General features: G+C 35.0%; 1 protein-coding gene and 1 long non-coding RNA gene across 3 annotated transcripts in view; one reads left to right on the top strand and one right to left on the bottom strand.

Annotated features, from left to right (window-relative positions):
* LOC144234483 (uncharacterized) overlaps positions 1-20,006 on the top strand; it is a 79,713-nt gene extending 59,707 nt beyond the window's left edge. Inside the window, exon 5 of the long non-coding RNA XR_013335970.1 lies at positions 19,904-20,006. This is a non-coding gene — a long non-coding RNA (uncharacterized LOC144234483). The remainder of the gene's footprint in view (positions 1-19,903) is intronic.
* Positions 1-26,079, bottom strand: part of GALNT13 (polypeptide N-acetylgalactosaminyltransferase 13) — a 528,727-nt gene that overhangs the window by 62,998 nt on the left and 439,650 nt on the right. The gene's annotated exons all lie outside the window — the stretch shown is intronic.

Consider the following 26,079-nt stretch of genomic DNA (forward strand, 5'->3'; position numbering starts at 1 on the left):
GGTACAATTGTGCTTTTAGATGATATTATTTTGACGCCTCTGCAATCTGAATGAGAATTTGCATTATGATATTGGTTTCATTAAGGGGAAAAAACAGTTACTCATACTTGTTATTGTATGAGCAATATGAATATGCTGAGGTCCTTGAGCATTTCATCACATAATGCTGTTTTGTTTTTAATAAGGAACCTCAGTAGCAATTTCTTTTATGGACCTAGAAACAGGAAGAGTTATATTTTTCCCTAACAACTGATTTTTTTAATCCTATAAACACCACTAAGTTTATAGCTGCTAAGGTATCTTTCTATATTCTCTCCAGTTTATCATAGGAATTTAGAATTTAGGAAGACCTCTCAAACCATTTTTGGTTTAGTACAAGTATCCATCCATCCAACAACTGAGGGCATAATACGATTTGGTTAGATCCCAGAAGTATTAGAACAATAGAAACAGCATTATTTAAAGGACTTCATTCTCAAAACTCCACAATAAACACTTTTGTGTATATTTTCTCATTAAATCTATATAACTTCTCTATTATTGTTGCCTTTGGTTTAAGGGTAGAAAATAGCAGAAGGGTTAGAAGTCACTCATACCCATCTAATACTGAACTCTGTGCTCTTATCCACCCTTCTGGGATGGGAGCAAAAAACTGGAGAAACTTTGAAAAAAGATCTACACAGATACAGCATTTCCTGGGTGGTGGTGCAAAAACATGGTAATTATCATTCTTTGAAGTACAGAGTAGGATCCACTTGGCAAATTCTCCCTGTCTCAACAGATCAATGTGATCCAAGATACTGGACAAACTTGAATTTACACAGACAAATGGTCAGTAATGACTAAGTGGAATTTATTCTACTGATCTGACAATTAAATACAACCTGGAAAGTTTCAGTGTGAAATTGACTGACCAATCTATTTCCATAAAGTGCTTCACAAATTGTATCCTATCCATCACTAGTTCTGCAGAATGCTAAATATAACTATTTCTTCAGTTGACACATACTGTATTATTATACCATCCCTGAAACGGTGATATATTTTATAATTAACGTCATCTTACATTTGTGAGAAGACAACTGCAGTGTAGTTGTCACTGCTTGAGCATGTGCAAACTTGTTTCTCTCTTTATAGTATAACTAGCAATTTGCAATTTCAGTAATTAATTAATAAGCATTAAATATATCCCAATTACTGCCTGAAAAACTTTCCTTTGATACTTACAGTAAAATTAAGAAAGTACCAGGCACCTGGGTGTCTAAGTCAGTAGAACACGCAACTCGATCTCGGGGCTGTGAATTTGAGCCCACGCTAGGTGTTAGAGAGTACTTAAAAAAAAAAACCACAAAATCTTTTTTAAAAAATCAAGAAAGCCCCAAAATGAAAATTTGCTGAATGGCTGCAGGGAATTGAAAGAAAATCCTAGGGATAATAATGTTTGTAGACATCCTACATCACCGATCATCTTGATTGGCATTGAGAATAGGGTGGATGGAAAACACATACATAGCAGCAAGTCTGCATTGAAAAGTGATTCAAAAGAGTCAGCCTCCAAATATGAAGAAATTACTTGATCAATTTATTTTCCTTATTTTAAAAAATTCTATGCACAAGAATGAGATATGATCAAAAAGCTGTCTGAATTAGTTTGCATCTGAAAGACTTTAATAAGGACACAATAATTCTAAGTGGCAAGGAGGTTTTACAACATAGTTTAACTGGAAACTTTTTATTAGTGGTATATAATAAAATGATCTTTAAATTGATGGCAGCTTAAATTAGATTAAATGCAGTACTTACACATTTATTATCTGGTCATATTTTAATAAAAACAATTAGTTAAACACACATAGGTATCTCTATGACATAACTTCTCATAACTTTTCCTATGATGAGGAGTATTAAAAATATCCTAAATAAGTAATATTTCCCAAATGTATTTGCCCTTTTCAAAAATTTTGAGACAACGCTCCATTGAAAACATTTTGAGAAATACAGCTTTATTGTGTTTTCTATGTCTAAGCAAATACATTAGTCATTCACAGGACATAAATTGATCTCATTAGAGAAAAATCTTTGTGGGGGGAAAATTTGATATGCTTTTCAAATTTTTTTCATTAGCAAGTTTCTATCTTAAAGATTTTAATTAAACCAATCGTATGAAATACAGATACATATTTGTTAATGTATTTACGTTCAGTTCCTAGAACAGTATCTGGCACCAATGGACATTCTTCAGATATTAACTGCACTACTCTCTGGCACATGCTCTCTTTTATCCTGGTCTTTCCATCTCATTCCCTCTCAACCTCACATATATGTCTGTATAAAAAATATGGCTCTAAATAATTTGCTTTCATGACTTAAAATGACTTTATATGTATTAAAAGTGTTTTGACTTATTTATATATATATACATATATATGAGTATATATGTATATCTATGTATATGTATACATAGATATACATATATATATCAGCAGATACATGAAAAGATGCTCAAATACACACACACATTAGAGGAGGGGGCAGAATGAGTTTATGCAAAGTTTGCTTCCAAAGTACTACTTGGTCTAATTGATAATTATTAGTATTTATTAAAGTGCATTTTCCTAGTTTGTATTTAGTCAGCATTCTTGTCTGCAGAGACAATAAGAAAATCTAATTATGTTTTTGAGTTATGAGTTATTAAGAGAAAAAAACTAACACGACCCAGAAAAACTAGTGTGAATTGGTATCCCATCTTATTAATGCAAGCAATATCTGAGATTATATTCTGGAACATGTTAACTCAAAGGGAATATTAAGTGCACATAGTGAATTCTTGATTATCTAGTTTAAGAGAATGTAAACCTAGGGCATACAATTTTTCTCAATAGAATGACTTCCATAGCATTAAATATTTCTATTTATGCAGCAAAGGAGAGGAACTGTATGCAGATGTGGTTAAAGGAGATTAAGAACACACCAGTGCACTTACAGACTGATTCACACTGCCTCGGTTTGAATTCTTTTCTGCTCCCTATGAGATGTGATATTTGGGGCAATAGAAAGAACCTCACAAGGCCTCAGTTTTTTCCTCTACTAAATGGGCATGATACTAGAACCTTCTTAAGAATGTTAAGTGTGCTTATTCACTGAGTTAACATGTAAAACAATGAAATAGTGCATGATACATAGTAATTGCTCACTAAATGCTGCCTATTATGTTTGTTGTTTTATTGTGAATATGGACTTGGAGGGGCACATCATCCTCTAAATGAAGGGTAGGCTGGTTATTCTCTGAGCCTGTGCAGTTCTGTTGTGTATTAGATGAATAAAGTGGGAAATCAACAGTTAACGTTGGCCCAGATGCCCTTTCAGGGAGAAGTATACCATACATTGCTTTTAAGACTCCTCAGATGGGCACTACTATAGATATCACTCAAGGTGTCAACCCAAGCATTTTTGTAAATCCCAATTACTAATAAAATAAAGCTGAAGTGCCACACATCTCTTCATAGCCACTTCCCCCGTCCACATTTGTGCACTGCAGTGATTGTCACACATATGCCACATAAGAAAAACAAATTCCATAATGGAAGTCTTTCAAGGATAGAAGATACACTAGTAAGTACAGTATGAATTAAGATAGAAAAAACTGTTCTAGAACACACTGATTTTATGTTTTGAAAGAAAAATCGCAAAATTATACTCAGTCTCCATTGTCAACAAATTTTCCCCTTGTGTCCTGAACATACTATAAATGAGTGAGCTGGGAAAGGGTGAAGGAGAGCCATTCATCACCCCTGGGACACTGTGCCATTACTGTGGAACAGCCAATGACAAAAATTTCAATAAGCATGGGTTTGACTTATGATGTTGGGAATGGTTGAGTAACATATTGCTCCTGGGTTTCCCATGCGGTATTTATCTTCTTTCAGCACTAGTCATGTCAAAGACTTGATACAGAAAACAACACAGAGTTTATTTATTGCACATATAAGATGCAGTTCACAAACCAGACTTAACACTGGTTGGCATGAGAACTTCTCAACAGTTACTACACAAGAGCAACATTCAGTAATGATGAAAACAGGCCAAATGTGTCAGCTGTGCTATTATAATGCTAAAATATTCTCCTACATAATAGTCTAGTACCCTATTACCCAGAGAATTCTAACATGCCTCTCTTCTTTTTTAGAGCTTTGTATTATTCTTACCATGTCACTGGGCTAAGTCTATGCTACCACCTAACTGAACGAGTCCTCTGGGTCCATACAGGGGATTGGGCAGCCGAAGGGAAAGGCAGAATGCCAACATCTTAAAGGAACCGCATGTTTGCAATGTAGTTTTTTGTTTTCTGGTAAGGGTGTGATTTGTCTAGAGGAGACCAAAGCATTTTGAATCATATCATAGCTATGGTATTCAAATACAAACTCTGAAGGATACCAGGAGTGTTCTTTAAAATATAAATGATTTGCAGATGTTGTTTAGGCTTCTCACGTTATTTCTCCTGCCTTCTGACTTGACTTGTTGCCAAAAGGTTAAAACCTCAAAATCAGCAGTCAAAAGACAGAGGAGTAGTTACTGAAAACTGAGGGAAAAATTCAAATCAGTGGAGATTTACTTGCTACCAACTGTATAAAATCACAAAATTGCAGCAAAGTTATTACTGTTTGACTTACAACAGACCTTTCATGGATGGAAAACCTAGGTAAGTCTCAAAAAGTGATTGGACCTGTGTGAAGTAGCACAGTTGATAAGAGAAAGAGTTTACATTGGGACCCAGGTCTCTTGATCTCCCAGTTGGTGCCCATAATTCTACACTTTAACTCGACTTGTTTTTATTGTTTCTCTATGTTATGCATTACTCAGGGTGATGGGGTAAAATGTTGAACAAAAACTAAATATGGTTCCTTCCCTCACAGCTCAATCAGTAATCAAATAACCAACAGAAATGAAAATTACCAAATGTAAAATCACAAATGTATTTTAGAGATGTTCAGGGTATAAAAGCATACAATAGGAAGTTGATTCTCTGCTGGTTAGGGAGGGGCAGGTCAGGGAAGGCTTCTTTGAGGAAACAGTCATTGAGCTGAAATGGTAATCAAATGTGGGTGAGATGAGATTGAGAGTGAACTGGGTGGGCATTACAGTAAATGCCACCTGGTTTTGATTTTTAGAAACGTTTTGATAAAAGGGTATGTTTCTTCAGCTTTTACCAAGGGATACTCGCTTTTTTTATTTCTGTATAATTTTCTGTGACAATAGACTCTAATATGGCCTTGATTACCTTGACTTCCTGGTATTCAAGGCCCTGTGTGGATTCTCTTCCTTGAGTATGAACCTATGACTTGCTTCTAATAAAGAGCATATTAAAAAGATGAGGGGATGTCACTACTGTACTAATGTAAGATTGTAGCTCACATCTTGCTAGCAGACTCTCTCCCTTATTGGCTTTGGCGAATGAATTGCCATGTGGTAAGCTGCTTATGGAGAGACCATATTGCAAGAAACTGTTGACCAACACCCAGCAAGGAACTGAAACTCTCAGTTGAACAATCTACAAGGAACTAAATTCTGACAATAATCACATGAACTTAGAAACAGATCGTTCCCTAGTCAGGCCCTGAGAGATGACTGGAGCCCTGGCTTACATGTTGATTGTAGCCATGTGAGAGACTCTGAAGTAATGCCTTGCACTGACCTACAGGAATTGTGATATGATAAATTTGTGTCGTTTCAAGTCACTAAGTTTGTGTTAATTTACTTCATATCAATATATAATATATTGTCCTTTTGTGTCATTTCAGATTATATTTAAAATGTCTCCTTTTGCTACTGGTAGCATTAAGACCTGTATTATAAAAATCTCCTATAAAACAAGAAAATTCTAGGGAGAATAGTATAAAATTATTTACATCATTATTCATTTCTTAATGTAGATTCATTTAAGAAGTCTTTTAGAGTTGAACATTTAGAATTTTATTTAAGAATACATAAAGAAAGACATGCTACCACCTTTATTTCAAAATGTTGTATATACTATGGCCAAAAAAGCATTAGGCTGAAGATTCAGAGAAATGGAGACCACCTGAGTATGAATTCCAGATTCATCATATACCCTTATGACCTTGGATTTACTCATGGAAGGTGCAATAGAGATAATAACTGTAATGACTTCATAGACATATGATGACATGAATGAAAATACACACAAAGTACACTGGCACACAGAGAGCTCAAAAATTTCAACTACTATTATGTCAAAAAAATTATAAATGCCTTTTGTTCAGTTAGACTTTTCAGTAAAGAATTTCATAATCTAATGACAAATTGCCATCTTATTATTCCACTTTCTGAATTTTTTTATAAAAATGAGAAAAATTTCATGTTTAACTACATTCCTGCTGCTAGATTGGAACAATTTTAAAGCAATTTTAACTGATTTTAGTCATACATTAAGATATCTGCTATTACAGATAGTAGTCATTAAGATAGTTCTTTATTAATATTTTCATGGGGCTCAATGATCTTAATCCCTTTGACATTTTTTATTTAGTCCTTCATCTTGCATTTTTTTTGCCTTCCTGCCCAGTGTTCAGTGTTTATTGAGGTAAGGAGTACTCTGCAAAGCAAGATACAAAATCAATGCACAGAAATCAGTTGCATTCCTATATACCACTAATGAAACAACAGAAAGAGAAATCAAGGAATCGATCCCATTTACAATTGCACCAAAAACCATAAAATAGCTAGGAAAAATCTAACCAAACAGGTGAAAATATATACACTGAAAACTATAGAAAGCTTATGAAAGAAATTGAAGAAGACAAAAAAGTGGAAAAAGATTCATACTCCTGGATAGGAAGAACAAATATTCTTAACATGTCAATACTACCCAAAGCAATCTACATATTCAAGGCAATGCCCATCAAAATAACACCGGCATTCTTCACAGAGCTAGAACAAACAATCTAAAGATTTGTATGGAACCAGAAAAGACCCTGAATAAGCAATCTTGAAAAAGAAAACCAAACTGGAGGCATCACAGTCCGAGACTTCAAGCTGTAATACTGTTGTATTACAAAGCTATAATCATCAAGACAGTATGATATTGGCACAAAAACAGACACTCAGATCAATGGAACAGAATAGAAAACTCAGAAATAGACCCACAAATGCATGGCCAACTAATCTTTGACAAAGCAGGAAAGAATATCTAATGGGATAAAGACAGTCTCTTCAGCAAAAGTGCTGAGAAAACTGGACAGTGACATGCAGAAAAATAAACCTGGACCACTTTCTTACACCATACACAAAAATAAACTCAAAATGGATGAAAGACCTAAGCATAAGACAGAAAGCCTTCAAAATTCTAAAGGAGAAAGCCGGCAAAAACCTCTTTGACCTTGGCTGCAGCAACTTCTTACTCAACATGTCCCCAGAGGCAAGGGAAGCCAAAGCATAAATGAAGAATTGGGACCTCATCAAAAATAAAAAGCTTCTACAGAGTGAAGGAAACAATCAGCAAAACTACAAGGTAGCTGATGGGATGGGAGGAGATATTTGCAAATGACATCTCAGATAAAGGACTAAGATTCAAAACCTATAGAGAACTTATCAAACTCAATACCCAAAAAACAAACAATTCAGTGAAGAAATGGGCAAAAGACGTGAATAGACACTTCTCCAAAGAAGACATCCAGATGGACAACAGACACATGAAAAGATGTTCAACATCACTCATCGTCAGGGAAATACAAATCAAAACCACAATGAGATACAACCTCACAACTATCAGAATGGCTAACATTAACAACTCAGGCAACAACAGATGTTGGTGAGGATGTGGAAAAAGAGGATCTCTTATGCACTGCTGGTGGGAATGCAAACTGGTGCAGCCACTCTGAAAAACAGTATGGAGGTTCTTCAGAAATTAAAAATAGGTCTACCCTATGACCCAGAAATTGCACTACTAGGTATTTATCCAAGGAATACAGGTGTGCTGTTTCAAAGGGGCACATGCACCCCAATGTTTACAGCAGCACTACTGACAATAGCCCAAGTATGGAAAGAGCCAGAATGTCCATCAATGGATGAATGAATAAGGAAGATGTGGTACGTATATACAATGGAGTATTACTCGGCAATCAAAAAGAATGAACTCTTGCCATTTGCAACTATGTGGCTGGAACTAGAGGGTATTATGCTAAGTGAAATTAGTCAGGGAAAGACAACTCTCATATGAATTCACTCATAAGAAGACTTTAAGATACAAAATAGATGAATATAAATGAAAGGGAGCAAAAATAATTAAAAGCAGGGAGGGAGTGGGACAAAACATGAGACATTTATATAAATTTTTTATGTTTGTTTATTTTTGAGAGAGAGAGAGAGAGAGAGAGCGAGCAGTGGAGGATCAGGGAGACACAGAATCTGAAGCAGGCTCCAGGCCTCCAGCTGTCAGCACAGAGCCTGACATGGGGCTCAAACCCACAAGGGTCAGATCATGACCTGAACTAAAGTCAGACGCTCAACTGACTGAGCCACCCAGGTGCTCCAAGAGATTTTTAAATATAGAGAACAAACAGAGGGTTGCTGGGGAGGTTGTGGGGGGAGGGATGGGCTAAATGGGTAAGGGACATTAAGGAATCTACTCCTGAAATCATTGTTGCAGCATATGCTAACTAATTTGGATGTTAATTTAAAAATAAACTATTAATAAAAAAAAGTACTCTGCAAAATGGTGTTACAGATTTCATCACAAATTTTTGAGAACATTAAAATTATATTGTTAACATATAGTATAATTACAGATTTCTGCTTGACAATAAACCAATGCTTGCTGTTTGAGTATTGCACAAAACATAAACACTATTGGACTTAATTCATATTCAGTAATTATTAGCATGCTTTTACATTTTAGATGGTTGCTACTTAATTTTTAAGTTAAAAAAGTTATTTTACTGTTAGATATACAGCATGAGAATCAAATACCCTTTTAAGAAAGTATGTGGGAAAATATTAGACAATGTCAGTAGACCAAATATGAATTACTTTAAAATTGTCAACACTGTGCATAACTATATGGTCAATTGATCTTTGACAAAGCAGGAAAGAATATCCAATGGAAAATAGACAGTCTCTTCAACAAATAGTGGTGGGAAAACGGGGACATGCGTAAGAATGAAACTGGACCATTTTCTTACACCATACACAAAAATAAATTCAAAATGCATGAAAGACCTAAACGTGAGACAGGAAACTATCAAAATCCTAGAGGAGAACACAGGCAACAACCTCTTTGACCTTTGCGATAGCAACTTCTTACTAGACATGTCTTCAGAGGCAAGGGAAACAAAAGCAAAAATCAACTATTGGGACCTCATCAAGGTAAAAAGGTTCAGCACAATGAAGGAAATAATCAACAAAACTAAAAGGCAGCCTATAGAATGTGAGAAGATATTTGCAAATGACATATCTAATAAGAGGTTAGTATCCAAAATCTATAAAGAGCTTATCAAACTTAACACCCATAAAAGAAATAATCCAGTTAAAAATGTGCAGAAGACATGAATAGAATTTTTTTATCCAAAGAAGACATCAAGATGGCCAAAAGGCACATGAAAAGATGCTCAACATCACTCATCATCAGGGAAACACAAATCAAAACCATAATTCGATATCATATCACACCTGTCAGAGTGGCTAAAATTAACTCAGGAAACAAGAGATATTGGTGGAGATGTGGAAAACACTGTTGGTGGGAATGCAAACTGGTATAGGCTGTCTGGAAAACAGTATGGAATTTCCTCAGAAAGTTAAAAGTAGAACTAAGGTGCAACCCAGCAATTGCACTACAAGGTATTTACCCAAAGGATACAAAAATACTGATTTGAAGGGGCATATGCACCCCAGCATTTATAGCAGCATTATCTACAATAGCCAAATTATGGAAAGAGCCCAAATATCCATCAACTGATGAATGCTGTATGTATGTATGTGTGTATACATATATGTGTGTGTACATACATAAACATACAAACACAGTGGAATATTACTGAGCCATCAGAAAGAATGAAATCTTGCCAATTGCAACAACCTGGATGGAACTAGAGTGTATTATGCTAAGTGAAATAAGTCAGAGAAAAACAAATACCATATAATTTCACTCATCTGTGGAATTTAAGAAACGAAACAGATGAAGGGGAAGGGGAAACAGGGAAAAGGAAAAAAGAAGAGAGAGGAAAGCAAACCATAAGAGACTCTTAACTATAGGGAACAAACTGAGGGAACAAACAAAGAGAGGGAAGTGGGGCGGTGGGCCAAATTGGTGATGGGTATTAAGTAGGGCACTTCTGTGGAGCACTGGGAGCTATATATAATTGATGAATCACTAAATTCTACTCCTGAAACCAGTGTTTAACTATATGTTAACCAACTAGAATTTAAATAAAAATTTGAAAAAAAATTGAAATATTATCTACACTAAAGCATTATGTAAAGGAACTAGAGGGAGAGCAACAAGAGCACCCCAAACCCAGTAGGAGAAGAGAAATAATACAAATCAGGGCAGATATAAACAATACAGAAACCAAAGAAACAGTTGAACAGATCAACGAAACCAAGAGTTGGTTTTTTGAAAAAATAAACAAAATTGACAAACCTTTAGCCAGGCTTCTCAAAAAGAAAAGACAGAGCACTCAAATAGACAAAATCATGAATGAAAACGGACTTATTACAACCAACCCCTCAGAAAGACAAGCAATTATTAGGGAATACTATGAAAAATTATAGGCCAACAAATTGGACAACTTAGAAGAAATGGACAAATTCCTAAACACACACACTACTAAAATTCACATGGGAAGAGAGAGAAAACCTGAACAGACCCATAACTAGTGAGGAAATGGAATCAGTTATCCAAAATCTCCCAACAAATAAGAGCCCTGGGCCAGATGGCTTCCCTGGGGAATTCTACCAGACATTAAAAACAGAATTAATACCCATTCTTCTCAAGCTATTCCAAAAAATAGAAATGAAGGAGAACTTCCAGATTCATTTTATGAAGTCAGCATCACTTTGATTCCCAAGCCAGACAGAGACCCAGCAAAAAAAGAGAACTACAGACCAATATCCTTGATGAATACAGATGCAAAAATCCTCAAAAAGATACTTGCAAATCAAATCCAACAGTACATAAAAAGAACCCACCAAGATCAAGTGGGATTCATTCCTGGATTACAGGGCTGGTTCAATATTCACAAATCAATCAATGTGATACATGAAAAAAAAGATAAAACCATTATGATCCTGTCAATAGATGCAGAAAAAGCATTTGACAAAATACAGCATCCCTTCTTAATAAAGACTCTAGAGAAAGTTGGGATAGAAGGAACCTACTTAAACATCATAAAAGCCATCTATGAGAAGCCCTCAGCTAACATCATCCTCAACGGGGAAAAACNAATCAATCAATGTGATACATGAAAAAAAAGATAAAACCCATATGATCCTGTCAATAGATGCAGAAAAAGCATTTGACAAAATACAGCATCCCTTCTTAATAAAGACTCTAGAGAAAGTTGGGATAGAAGGAACCTACTTAAACATCATAAAAGCCATCTATGAGAAGCCCTCAGCTAACATCATCCATTGAGGAAAAACTGAGAGCTTTTCCCCTGAGATCAGAAACATGACAGGGATGTCCACTCTCACCACTGTTGTTTCACATAATGCTGGAATCAGCCATCCTAGTCCTAGCATCAGCCATCAGACAACAAAAGAAAATAAAAGGCATCAGAATTGGCAAAGAAGAAGTCAAACTCTCACATTTCACAGACGACATGATACTCTACATAGAAAACCCTACAGACTCCACCAGAAGCCTACTAGAACTGATTCATGATTCAGCAAAGTTGCAGGATACAAAAACAAAGTACAGAAATCAGTTGCATTTTTATACACCAGCAATGAAGCAACAGAAAGAGAAGTCAAGAAACTGATCCCATTCACAATTGCATAAAAAACCATAAAATACCTAGGAANACTCAAAATAGATAAAGGACCTGAATGTAGACAGGAAACCATCAAAACCCTAGAGGAGAAGGCAGGAACAACCTCCTTGACCTCAACCACTGCAATTTCTTACTTGACACATTCCCCAAAGGCAAGGGAATCAAGAGCAAAAATGAACTATTGGGACCTGACCAAGATTAAAAGCTTCTCCACGGCAAAGGAAACAATCCATAANGTGGAGGACCATGGGGAAGAAGGGGAAAAATAGTGGAGGAGAGGGAGGGAGGCAAACCATGAGAGACACTTGAATGCTGAGAACAAACTGAGGGCTGATGGGGATGGGGAGGAGGGGAACGGAGGTGATGGGCATGGAGGAGAGCACTTGTGGGGATGAGCACTGGTTGTTATATGGAAACCAACTTGACAGTAAACTATTTAATTAATAAATAAATAAAATTTGAAAAAATATCTACACTAAAGCATTATGTTAATTTTGATTCACAGCTTTATAACCAAGGTCTCTACTCTTAAATATGGTCAATAGTGACATTAACAAATGGTTAAGAACATTTTATCAAACCTTGTTAATAAAAATTCTATTTAAGTCTTTCTAAAAAAAAAAAAAGGAAAGGAATCTCCATGATATTTTATATGGTGGATTTATTTCATTAGGACATATTATTATTAGTTCTTAGCCAAGGTGACATATGTGTCATTATACAAAATATGAAAATTTCAACTCTCCTACCAAGAAGGGCTGAAGACATAAAATTTAGATGGCTTTTTAAAAAATAATTGCTGATGTGGTTTTCTTTTCTGTTTTAAAAGATTAGGCATCATTTATTAAGCTGACATATATTTCCAGTCATCTATTATATGTTCTCTGAAATACCTATTTTTATGGCTTAATTTTATATAGGAAAGCTAAATTTTCCTGAGACTGGGCCTTAAATATTCTTTTAAAATTACAGTTTATCAAGTTTGAAGCACAGACAGTAGTTTTCTTAATTATGCAAGCCAAAGCAAAAACATCATGTCAAAATGGTACAGATTAATGGTTAATCCTAGGGAAAACATTTTTTCTTACTTTATAATATAGAAGTTTTAATGCATACTTTTATAATACAAGAAATTCTTGCAGCCGACCTGCCCTCTGTATTGTTTAACTTACACAAAATAAAATGCAATTTTTATGCATCTGTAAACTATTTTTGATAAGGTACCTACACAAAGGTGGAATAATGGTTTGTTAGGTTTCCTAGAGTTCAGGCTTTTCTTACTAGAAAGAGGTTCAGGAAGAAGTCATTCTCCTTCACATGTAATATTCATTATATGTTTCCTCATTAAATCGAGAGAAGCGACATGGAAGCACATCACAGAGCACTCAGAAGGGAGTCAACCAGGGGGGTTTAGTAACATTTGTGATAAATGAACAATTCTTAATCTGAACACTGAGTGTATGTAGCAGAGCAACCTGCTGCTATGATCACTGTGAACTTCTTAAATGGGGGGTTAATTTAAATGTGGTGTATTGGGATGGGATTCCCTAATAGAGAATTGGTATTCCCCTTGACAGGAAACTGAAGGTAAAATGGCCAGTGGGTCTGAAATTTGAGTAGTCTACATAGGTTTAAGGTACTCCCAGATAATGGAGCTTATATAAGCACAGTCACAAGGAGGTAGGTTAGGATAACCCAGCTAAAACCATACTATGACCTCAAAGACCCCTGAGCTTTTCCACCAGCAGGCCACAATGTCAAGTATGGTCAACTCACTAACTCCTCTCCATGAAGCCTTTCCTAATGAGCTATCTAAAATGGCACAGCTAGTCTGGCCCAGTCCCCTTTCATGACCTACTAATTTCCTTAGCAATGTCATAATCAAACATACTATTTACTTATTTTATTTAATATCTTCCTAATATAAGGTAAGCTCCATGAAGATAAGGATTTTTGTCGATTTTATATACCTCTCGATCCTCAAGACCTAGAAGAATGCCACATTTTAAAAAATCAACGCATGTTTGTTAAGTAAATGAATAAACGATTCCTTTTATGTCAGATCAACTAATTCTATGTAACTTCTCACTTTTGTTTCATTTGTAAAGTCTCCCTTAAATAATTTAAGGTTAATGCACAGACTAAAGTCACAGAGTGATTATTTATTGCTAAATTTAGAATGTCTGGGTTTGATTTTGTTAGAGGAGAAAGTGCAAAGAAAAAGCCAATTTCTGTCTGTCTCTCCAATGGCAATACATTTTCTGATGCAAAAATAAAAAGTTGTTGGTGTCAATTAACATGGGCTATAGACATGTGACAAAGTTTGGTCATACAAAAGAAAACGAACAGAACATACACAATTCAAAAACGGGAATCTATAGGACTAAAATAGGTCCTCACTAAAGAGAATTACTTTCACATCATTGTTTATAATTTAATTTGTTGAATATACTTATCAAGGTAATATATACAGTTATCTACTATTCTTGGCAAACCATTTCACAGTCTTCAAAAAATCCTATTTTAGGGTATTCTTCAGGTCTAAATATAAGGTCATAATCTCAACTGGGAAGAGTATATTCCAGCTTCTGAGCTAAGAGTATTCAAAATGAGGTCCAGGGCAACCCTAATTAATTGTTTTAGCAAGACTTATTCTTTTTTAGATGTGGAGTTATATATTCACTAACTTGTAAGGGAAGGAATTTAAAGTGCTAGGGAACTCAGCTGGGAACCTTTAGGTATTTATTGTAGTTTAAGAGACAATTCAACAGTCTTCTCCTTTATTTCTTAAACTAAGTCTTATGGTCCTGTGGAAAACCCACAGATAACAGTGTCCTACCTAGGTATCTACAAATTTAAAGAAAAAAAAAAATCTGACTTAAATTTTGTCTTATTTGTCAGATATTCTCCATAGTTATACATGGAGATTTAACCTGTAACTTCTAATTCATTTTAATTAGGTATAAAAGATATTCAGCATGATTTAGACATGAATTGGGGTTATAAATTCAAGAGAGTTCAGTAAAACATAGACACCTAAAAATTATGCTTCATGTACATATGCATTCTACTGACTAAATTTGTATTAAATAAAAGCCTTATATTCTAACGTTCCTTTAAAAAAATCCAACCTGTTGGTGGGGGACAGATCTTTACCTCTTCTTTGTACTGTCAGTGAAAGATAATAGAAGAGGAATATTACATGACTTATCTCAAATTGTGTTTATACCCTCTAGTGTAGTTCATTGTATGCCCCCTAAGAGGACTCCTGCTATTATCTACGTAGTGCAGCATTTCAGCAAGAAGAGATGTCATTGGGGCACCTGGGTGGCTCAGTAGATAAAGCATCCAACTCTTGATTTCAGCTCAGGCCATGATCTTACAGTGAGATTGAGCCCTGCATTGGGCTCTAAGCTGACAAAGTGGAGCCTACATGGGATTCTCTCTTTCTCCTTGTCTCTCTGCTCCTCCCCATCTCATGTGTGCATGCACACACACTCTCTCAAAATAAATAAATAAATAAACCTCCAAAAAGTCTTAAAAAAAAAAAAAAAGAAAATAGGACATTAAGTAACATGAACTGAACTGAAACTAGGGTCACTGTAATCAAGCTGGGGTTAGTTTGTGAAGTGGCAATTTTTATTTTTTATTTTTTTATTTTATTTATTTATTTATTTATTTTTTACNGTGGCAATTTTTAGAAAAGAAAGTGAGGTGACTATTTGTATAAATAAAACAAAACACCCCATTACTTTCTATCATTTTGATATTCCATATTAAAGTTATTTTCATTGCAGATTTTAAGAGAACTTTTTTGTTGGCTATATTACTGTTTCATATCATTTTTTAAAGGGAAAAGGCAAATTACGTATTCCTTTTGACTCCCTTGTGTAACATAAAGAGGGGATGTTTCGTAAATCTGAATATGTTCATTAATAACTAGAGTCTTAAAATGAAATGCAATTTAAGAAAATGATGAAACCTCTAAGTGGACATGCCAGGTTGTGCACTGCCATCACCAAAAGAAATTCTAATGTGGAATCACATAGTCTTTATTACTCAAAGAATCCAGTAGATGGAAGCCTTTCCCTTTTAAAACTCAAACTGCTTCAAAAGCTTGTGGTTGTATTTGCTGATGAGAGAGTAGCTGAAAATAGCTGGAGGTGAAGGGGGGGGAGCTTGCTCTCTTAAGAACATATCACAAAGACCACAATTTACCTGCTTTGTAAGTGGTTTGAAAATTGCATTATCAAAGTCAAGTTGTTTTGACCCCCATGAGGTGAAGGAGAAAGGGAAGAATAAATAAATCGATTGATTCCTGAGGCCAGGCTCTTGGTGGCTGCAGCTTGGTTTGTCTTCCTGCATTACTGTCCTCGTTTAGTTGCCCTCCCTCAGTGATAAATTCTTTTGGCTAGTGGTTACTTTTGTTTCCTAACATTATGGTTCTTTACTCATATGAGCAGAGGGCAGTCAGAATTAGGCCCCCCCTTGGGCCAGGATTTCTCCTGACAGATGACACTGAAGTTCATGGCCTGGATGCTTCTCTCTGTACTTGAGTATAGTCTCTTTCTCTCTCAGACTGGTGATTTCTACCCAGAGTCCTGAGTATTACCTCTGAGGACATCTATAGATTTTTCTTAACACTTGACTGTCTAGGGAATAAATGATTGCATTCTAAATAATCGATCAGATTTAATTATTAAGCTGAATTAAATCACTATTAGTCTATTAGATTGGTTGTTTAGCCCTCTGTCTCCTAGAAAGATATTCAAAACTAGGATAGTTAAAATGTCTGGGCTTGGAGCATTTCACTGTACAGCATTGGCTGAGTATTTTTTTGAGTTCAAGTCTCAGTATGGAATTACCACTTTGGCGGGAAACCTACACTTTTATTTAATTCTAAAAGGGGCAGTTGAATGGTGTTTTTCTATGTGTTTACAAGTCAAACTAATGAAACAATTATGTACAATGGCAACCTCTACTAGTGTAGCCAGAGTACTTGAAATCAACATTACCTACTTTCCACTGAATTGTATCACAATTAGATAATGGTTCCCTGTTCCCTTTGTTACTCCGTTTTGAAGTTTATAGTTAAGCTTTAATTTAGAGCCTTATCTCTGGTAATGGCTCCTAACTGCTCTAACTGCTCATCAGTTTTCCTTGTACTAAGCAGGAGTCATCAGCTCACGTTTCATTGAAAACTTCTTTAAGCATCTCCCATATGCTTTTAAGGACAAAAAAGCAATGTACTTAATTAAGATTTGAAAAACAACAGCTACAACAACTTCTCTACGTTAATAGTATATAAGCATTCTTCAACAGGCAGAGATCTGGAAAAAATATTTGAATGTTTGCAGAATACTGGAAATTCATCATGTATCTAAATGGCTTACAGTGATGCAATTAAATAATTTTCCAATTTGCAAAATGGAGGGTTTCATCTCCCAGTCACAGACCCAGTTTCTATACTGCACAAGAACCATGAGAGAAGGAAGCAGGAAATGGGAGGAGGCCAGAAGTAGAAATATTATAACTGGTGAACTGTTTCAGTTGACAAGTGTGAAGGAGGAACTCACAGAAAGCTTTGAGGAGTTATTGTATATTTGAACACAACCTTAGCCTTACCACATGAAATCAAAAATAGCACACAGATGTATGAAATTGGCCTTAAACAAACAAAACAAACCACAGTACACATAAAACCCACAGAGCTAGGAGTATCTTTGTTATTACCCATACTCCATTTAAAAATCTTTAAAAGTCCTCAAAGCAGTATTCCTGTTACATGTGTAAACTTCAATTAGAAGGTCAAGTCAAGATTTGTGCCCAAGATGGAAAAGCATTTGTTGTAATCATTCTGTGATCAAAACTGACTGTGTCTTTGACATAGCTAGTTGTAAGACAAAGTAATTTTTTAATTAAAAAATTTTAAATGTAGACATGAGTTGTTCATTTATTTTAAAGGCAGGTATAGATTTTATGTAAGATTTTGGGGAAAAAGAAAGTTCAATGATGGGGTACTCTGGTCTATCCATATGGTCTTTGTGAACATCAACAAAGAAAATACATTTTTTTGTACATTGCTTTTCCTAGTAATTTGGGGACTAGACTAGATGATCTGTAAATTACTTTCAAGGTTTTTTGAACTGTTAGAGACATAGACAAAATCAGAGGAGAAAAGGACAGAAAAATCCTCATGTCATTCAAATTCAAGCCTCAATTAAATTTTTGAGGACACACGCATAATATGACTTCAATTTTCTCATGTCATTCCTGTATTTACTTTGATGACTAAAACAGCTAGGTTCAATGCTTCTTTTTTTTTTCTTTTTAATTAGTGTGTTTCCTCATATATTATGCCAGATGTCTCAGTCTCTGCATCAGCATCTGGTAATAAATTACAACTGCTGAAGCTTTATTACAAAATAAGGGATTCTTTTTGCACATTATTCATTTTTCAAAATGTTTTCATGACTCTAATTGACTTTGGCATTAAAATACTTAGTAAAATGCTTTGAATTTTTAAAACCAAAATTTAATTTTCACTTATCTTGGGTCCTAGAAACAGTATTTTTTAGAAACTAATGTTCATTATAAAACNAAAAGGAAAAAAAGTAAATGGAATTTATAACATTTTCATTATTTGAATTCATCTACAAAAGGCATGGCTTTTTCTTAAATATAGAGGAATATATGCTCACTGTAGAAAGTTTCAAATATACAGAAAAGAAAGAAAAAACATAATAATCAGACAACCCCCACTACCCAGAAAATAAGCAAAAATTACATTTATTTTCAATATTTAGTTTCTAGGTAGTTTTCATCTTACTGAAAACATACTGTACTTTACATTTTTGTTTTGTTTTATATTTTATCATACTTCTGAAATGATTTCCTAATGAAAAACACTTTATAAATATTTTAATGGTATATGATAATCTATTTGATATACCATTATTTACTCAGCCCCCAACTGCTGTTAGATCTTATCTCTGTATAATATTACAAATAACAGTGTGGTAAATACACTTGTGCTTAAATATTTGCATAAATTTTGTAATAACCTGTAAATCTCTTTCTTAATGGGGCTACAGGGAGCAGAAATCTGTTTTCTATTGCCTCTAGTTGCTAGAAAAAAAATTACAACCACACAAATAAATCAGCAAAGCAAAGTGAATAGTGAAGTCTTCCACACCCTAAGATCTTTAGACTGCTAAGATTATTAGTCTGAGCAGATTCTAGTCTCTTCTCTAGATCAACTTCAAGTTAGTTTGACAATAAAATCTCACTCAATTTGATGAATTTTCTAAGTTTTGAATTTTGAATGAATGTGTAAGTTTACACATTCATTTTGTGTAATCCAGGTAACTTTCCTGTAATCCAAAAATATGGCTTAATTGCTTTTTATAAAGCCATTAAGCTTTCGAATCTTCTCAAAGATATCTGAACTACTCATCAAAAAGTGGCCTTCTACATTCTCCATGCTTGATGAAAGGATCTCTTCCATTCTACTATATTATAATGATGTATTGAATATGATTTTAAGTAATAGATTTTCATTGTTACCGTCTATGGCAGGTGCAAGCACTATGTCAGGTGTAACCTACTCTCTTAAACTTAGAAAAGTTCTGTATTGAATAAATTGTTCATTCTAATTTAACTAAATATGCGATAGGTGAGTATTTCTAGACATGTCTTGCCAAAGCTTTTGATCACAATGACCCCAAAAGACTAATGGTTCTGTAGGAAATAAAAAGTTAACTAAAGCACTAACATGTATTGAGAATTTTAATTACTAAGAAACATAAAAGATATAAAATTATGAACAGTTTATAAAATTGTTTTTGAAAATGCATTTTTAAAAAAACTTAATGACCTGTTTCATATCTTTTTTCCAGTCAGGATCAGACTACAGCTGCAAGTGAGGCAAAATGAATCCCTTCAGTGCTAGAAAATAAAAATGTCTGCTTCTGCTACTAGAAGATAAGATACCTGAAAGTATACAGTTTTTGGTTCCTCTGGCCTCCTCAAGGACTTCCTTCTTGCTGTTGTTTCTCTTTATCCTAAATTATTAACTTCTTCCTCTCTACTAGATCCTCCTCATTAGAATGTAAATATCCTCTAGTATTTCTGGTTTAAAAAAGAGCAACAAAGTCAAAACCATAATGACAATAACAACCACAACAAATACTTTTCTTGCCACTGCCACCTGTCTTCTTTCACACACACAAAACAACTTCTAGAAACACTTGACAATAAGAGTGTCTTTCAATGGTGGTGACAAATTAGAATTGCCTGAGGAACTCATTAAAAACACTCCAGGCTCCTATAATACTTCTAAGCTCCGTTCCTCCCTCCCAGAGGCTCTGGTTTAACTGAGTTGAGATTAGACTGGTTTGGGATTAGACACTGGTAGTTTTCAAACTTCCATAGGTGATTCTAAGATGAAAGACACTTGTTTCAATTCCATTTGCAATTCCACACCTCCCATTTGGTCTTCAATCTACTCTAAAATTGGTTCCCACCAACACTACTACATTGAAACTCCACTAAGTGAGGTCACCAATCACTTCCACATTACCAGATACAATAGTCATTTTTTTTGTCCTCAATTTATATTCTCAGTAGCATCCCATGAAGGTGACTCTTCCATTCCTGCCAGCTTACTTTTTCTTAGCTTTCACAACACTGCAATCTTCTAGAATCTCAACAGCAATTCTAGATTCTCTTTGGTACCTCCTCTCTTGCTAGACTTTGATATTATTATGTCCTGAGGTTTAATTCTGAGACTCTTTGTTTTAATCTCAACTTTCTCTCTCTGGAACCTCATTTACTCCAAAGGATTTAAATACTAGCTATACACAGATGACTCTCAAATTGTTAACACTACTCCACAACTCAAGATTTGTAAATTCAGTTGCCTATTGGACACCTATACTTGAATATCTAGAAGGGTGCCTCAAGAAGTGCAAAACAAAACTCTGGATTCAACTCTATTCAACCTGAAGCTGCCTGCTTTTTTACAATTTTAGCAAATGGTACCTCCAACCACTCAAGAGCTCATAGCTAAAATTTAGAAGATTTTTATTTCTATGTCTCTTACCATGCCCCTCCATCTAATCTATTAACAAGCCTGTTGACTCTACTATGGAATACACTAGTTTAGATCACTATGCCACCCTGCTTACCAGTGTTCCCATTAAAGCTACCATGAGTTCTCCTTTTGACTATGAAAGTAGCCTTCAAACTGGTTTTCTTGCTTCTACTGTTTCCTCTCATATTCAATATTCCAAACAGCCACCATCGTAATTTTTTTTTAAATGTAAGTCAAATTTTGAAATGCTTTACAAACTCTCCAATGAGTTCCTATCAACTAGGATAAAATCAAACTCCTTAGAATAGTCTAGAAGACACTGAATAATCTAGTGCCTCTCTATGTGTCCATCTATATCTTATAACAATCCCTCTCTCACTAATTAGGCCTTAGTAGCTGCTATGGATTGATATGTACCCTCCTCTCCCCCCCCCGCACATTCATATGTTGAAACACTAGCCCCCAATGTGACTATATCTAAAGATGGGGCCTTTGTGATGTAAGGAAGGCTAAATGAGGTCATAAGAGTGGGTCCCTAATCCAGTAGGATTAGTGGCTTTATAAGAAGAGGAAAAAAGAGATCTCAGCACACTCACAAAGAAGAGGTCTTGTGAGCACGCAGTGGGATGTTGACCACCTACAAGCCAAGAGAAGAGGCCTTAGCATCAATCTTACCACACTGATATTTTATCTTGGACTACTCAGCCTCCAGAACTTTGAGACAATACATTTCTGGTGTTTAAGCCACTGAGTCTATAGCATTCTGTTATGGCAGAGTGAGGAGAATGAATATGGTTTTTCTTTCTTTTCCTCAGAAACAACAAACTCATCCTTATCTTATGGTTTCACACTATGTCTTTTGCCTTGGCCACTCTCTCCCAGATCTTTGCCTTGTTGCACCTACTCATCGGTTCAAATGCCACATTCACAGAGAGACCATTTCTGAACCATTCAATCTAAAGCAGCCCTCTCTCTCTTCCAGTTCCTCTTACCCGATTTTATTTTCTTCATAGCACTTTGTCTTTGAAATTGTCCTATTTATTTCCTCATAAATTATTCATCTATGCCACTAAATTTAAACTCTGTGAGCACTGAGAGTGCATGTGTCCTGTTCACTGTAGTATCTCTAGCATTTAGAACAGTGCCTAGGTTAATAGATGCTTGCTGAATGAATAAATATCTAAAACTCATAAGATAATTTAATAAAGCCAAAAGGACTTCTAAAAAAAGAAGACAAATTCCGTGATCTGAGAAATGCTTAAGTGGTTTGAAGGAGCTACACGAGGTATTGATACAGTAGTGGCCAACACGCATTGATTAAACAGAGGTCTTTGATTTCCTTCCTCTCCTGAGAGCTGGTACTGACTGGGTAGAAATTTTGCATAGGGATGGTACTGTTTCTTAAAAAATTTTCACAAAACCCAGGCACATATGGATTATGATTTCATTCAAGAAAACTGAAACTCCTATAAATGAACCTTAACCAAAATTACAAAGCAAACAGGATTTAGCCCAGTCTACTTAAAAGTTGTGCTCAAAGTCCCTTTAGATATAACTAGGCACAATGTTACTTGAAGGAAATTTTGTCTCAGGCTTTAAAATTCCCCAGGGACTCTATGCTGACAGTGCAGAATTGGCTTGGGATTCCCTCTCTCTAGCTCTCTCTCTGTCCCTCCCGGCTTATGTTCATGCTCGCTCTCTCTATCTCTGTCTCTGTCTCTCTCTCTCAAAAATAAACATTAAAAAAAGTTTCTCAAGGAAAACTTTATCTTGGATAAATTAAGTACAATCCACAAGAAAATAAACTTGGTGGCCCCCTAAAGCTTCTACCAGATACTCTGTGATACTGGAACATAATGGAACTTTCACTTGATGAATTGTGTATAAAACTAGCAAGATCTAACTTGTGAAGGTAGTTAAGGAGAATGATGCCTCCATAGCATCTTATTGCCACCATCTCTTACTAGCCACCACAAAGCTGTGGAGAATCTTCTGGGATGTTACAATGAGGTAATAATTACAATGGTCAACGTTTATTGAGGATTTCCTCTCCCGGGACCTGTTCCCATACCTATATTATGTGAATGTTATATCCCCATTTTTGGAATGAGAAAACAGAGACTCAGAAACATTCGCTAACTGTGAGGCATCCAACAAGGCAATGGCAGAAACAGGATTCAAAGATGGGTCTGACTCCTAAGCTCTGGCCCTCGAAGCCAACTCAGTCCCACTCCCTGCCTCCCATTAGTCAATTCTAAAATTAAAACCCAGTTGGTTTTTACTCTACAAGTAAAACATGAAAAAGGTAGTATTAGGGAGACATCTGACTGAATATCCTCCTCAGAAGAATTTCCTTCAGCCCATATAAACAACACCAATGATTCTTTAAGAGAAAGGCTGGCCTGCAGCTGGTCACCCATCTCTCCCAGAGGCGGCTTTGCTATTATGTCAATGTTGCTGGGGGTTTCTAAGTTGTGGCGAGCTTTGCCTGAGCTGTACTGGCCTTTGCATGGTCTAATCTGCTATGGGAACAAGCTCATAGTAAAAATATCAGAAAAATATTAAAGCAGGATTTTCATTAAGAGTTGTAGTAGCAAATCTGTAATATCAGTGCCAGAAATATTTTTTCACATATTTTATCCAATTTATTATCTGATTTTTTTAATCAAAGCAAATTCACTGGAGACATACCAAATAGCTTATTCTAAGGGGAAAAAGACCCTACATTTCAAGACTCATTTCTTACTAAAACCTAATCTTTCCTACCTGTAATACTGGCCTATTGATTCTTTACATCTAGTACTGCTCATTTTTCAACACATTTCAAAAAATATCGTGAGAGTCTCTATTATCATAAATTCTTACACCTAACTCTTGAACTTTCTATTTTTCCTCCAGTATTCCCATTTCCCATGACAAACGTTTTCATTCTATTTGCTTTTGTTCCATTACTGTTCTACTTTAGACAATTTTTTATCCCTGACTGTCATCTAAAAATGCTTTTAGAAATCTCTCCCTTTCCCAGTCTTGCTGTATCAATAGAGAAATTGACAAGGTCATAAAATCTTAGCCTTATTATTTTGTTCCCTGCCAGTTAGGATGATCATACTTAGACCCTTTGTGTTTTATCTCTTCATTCATGGTTTATACCACAGTTATTTTATAACCAGGAACTTTCCACACAGTGTAGATTCTATTTCTACACCATTATAACAAATTTGAATTAAAAAAGAAAAAGTTTATTAATTTTATTGCCTTCAAACTCCATCTTTATATGCATATGTTTCTCTTTGATTTGCAGCATATATTTTCTCCTGTTCTTTTAGGATTCAATCTTAATTTCTTTAATCTTAACTTACATTTTTAATAGTAATCTCCAAAATCTTGGTATAACTCAGAGGGCTATACAACTCTGACAATTTATTGAGATTTTACTATGTTCTAAGCTGTGTAGTAAAATCTCCTTATATATACACAAATTCACTTAATAATGTTCTTTAAAATCTTTGAGATAATTTTTCCCCATTTTCTTTAAAAAGATACTGAAGATAAAGGAGGCAATATTACCTTCTAATGTGACGTAACTAATAATTGATAGAATCTGGATCTAAGGGTAGATGTTTCTGACTGTATTCTTAATGACTCTATTTTGATTCCTCCAAAGATATAGTTAAGTGTCTGACTTCAGCTCAGGTCATGATCTCATGGTTCATGAGTTCAAGCCCCACATCTGAGTCTGTGCTGACAGCTCAGAGCCTGGAGCCTGCTTTGGATTCTGTGTCCCCCTCCCTCTCTGCCTCTCCTCTAATCGCACTGTCTCTCTATCAAAAATAAACAAACATTAAAAAAATATTTTCAAAAAACAGTTTAACTTCTTGCATTTGATGTCTTATTTCAAAAGAGATGTTCATCTCTTACGTCCGCACATATATACATTTACATACATTTATGTTCATATTCCTATTTACATAGAGACATGCACATACTTTTATATAGGTATTGTGTTTATTTATATACATGTATTTTCTAAACTCTACACATTAGACATAGACAATTTTGAAAGTATCAGAAACTTTACTATGGTTTTAAGCATAATATCAAATTAGTTTATTATTGGTAATTAGGACATTTTTTGAAAAGGAAGGAGAAAAATAAATAAAAGAATAGCCCCGGCTGTGATATGCCACTAAATCTTTCCTAATGGCTTTGGCATAAATCAATGTTAAATGATGTATGTGCACACAATCATGAAAATATTTAATGTATTATTAATTAAGATTAATTACAGGAACACATCAACAGACTTTAGTTCTCATCAATGATATTTATTTCTTAAGTACCTAGTGCAAAACATAAAAGCATTTGATGATTGTCAATAGCATTGACTTTACGCTAATGGACACAGGGCTAAGTCTCTTCACTAAGCTGATATTAGGTCAGTTGTCTCCAGAGGGAAATATTCATTACTCTTTGCATTGAAGACATCCTTCGGAAGACTTGGCTATCAAGGGGGATTTCCTTTTACCCAGATAGTTCCTTCTATGATGTAAATAAGACTGTTTAGTCAGTCAATCTAATTACATTTATTGAATATCTAACAGGAAAGAATGAATGGCAACTGAATCCCAAGCCTATGGCTGTTTCTACTTGCTCTGAATAAAACCAGTGGAGAAGCACTTCCTTGTTTTCGACAAAATGGCAAGTCTGGGTTCATTTACAGGATGATTGTGTCACAGTAGCCCATATTACTTCATGGAATAAATATGCTTTCATTTACTGAATCTTACCATTATTTCGAAAACTTAGTTTTTCAGCAGTTTTGGTATGAATCATTACAATAGTGCACACAAGAGACTATGGAACTTTGCGTAAGTAATGGTGCATTCTATATAGGGTCATTTTTTAAAAAAATATTGGGACTTTAAAGCAAAAATTGAGAAAATATACTTTTCATTCTATTCTTTATTGGTGCCCTAGTTG

The sequence above is a fragment of the Crocuta crocuta genome, unplaced genomic scaffold (genome assembly GCF_008692635.1).
Source record: "Crocuta crocuta isolate KB4526 unplaced genomic scaffold, BGI_CrCroc_1.0 scaffold154, whole genome shotgun sequence".
Classification (NCBI taxonomy): domain Eukaryota; kingdom Metazoa; phylum Chordata; class Mammalia; order Carnivora; family Hyaenidae; genus Crocuta; species Crocuta crocuta.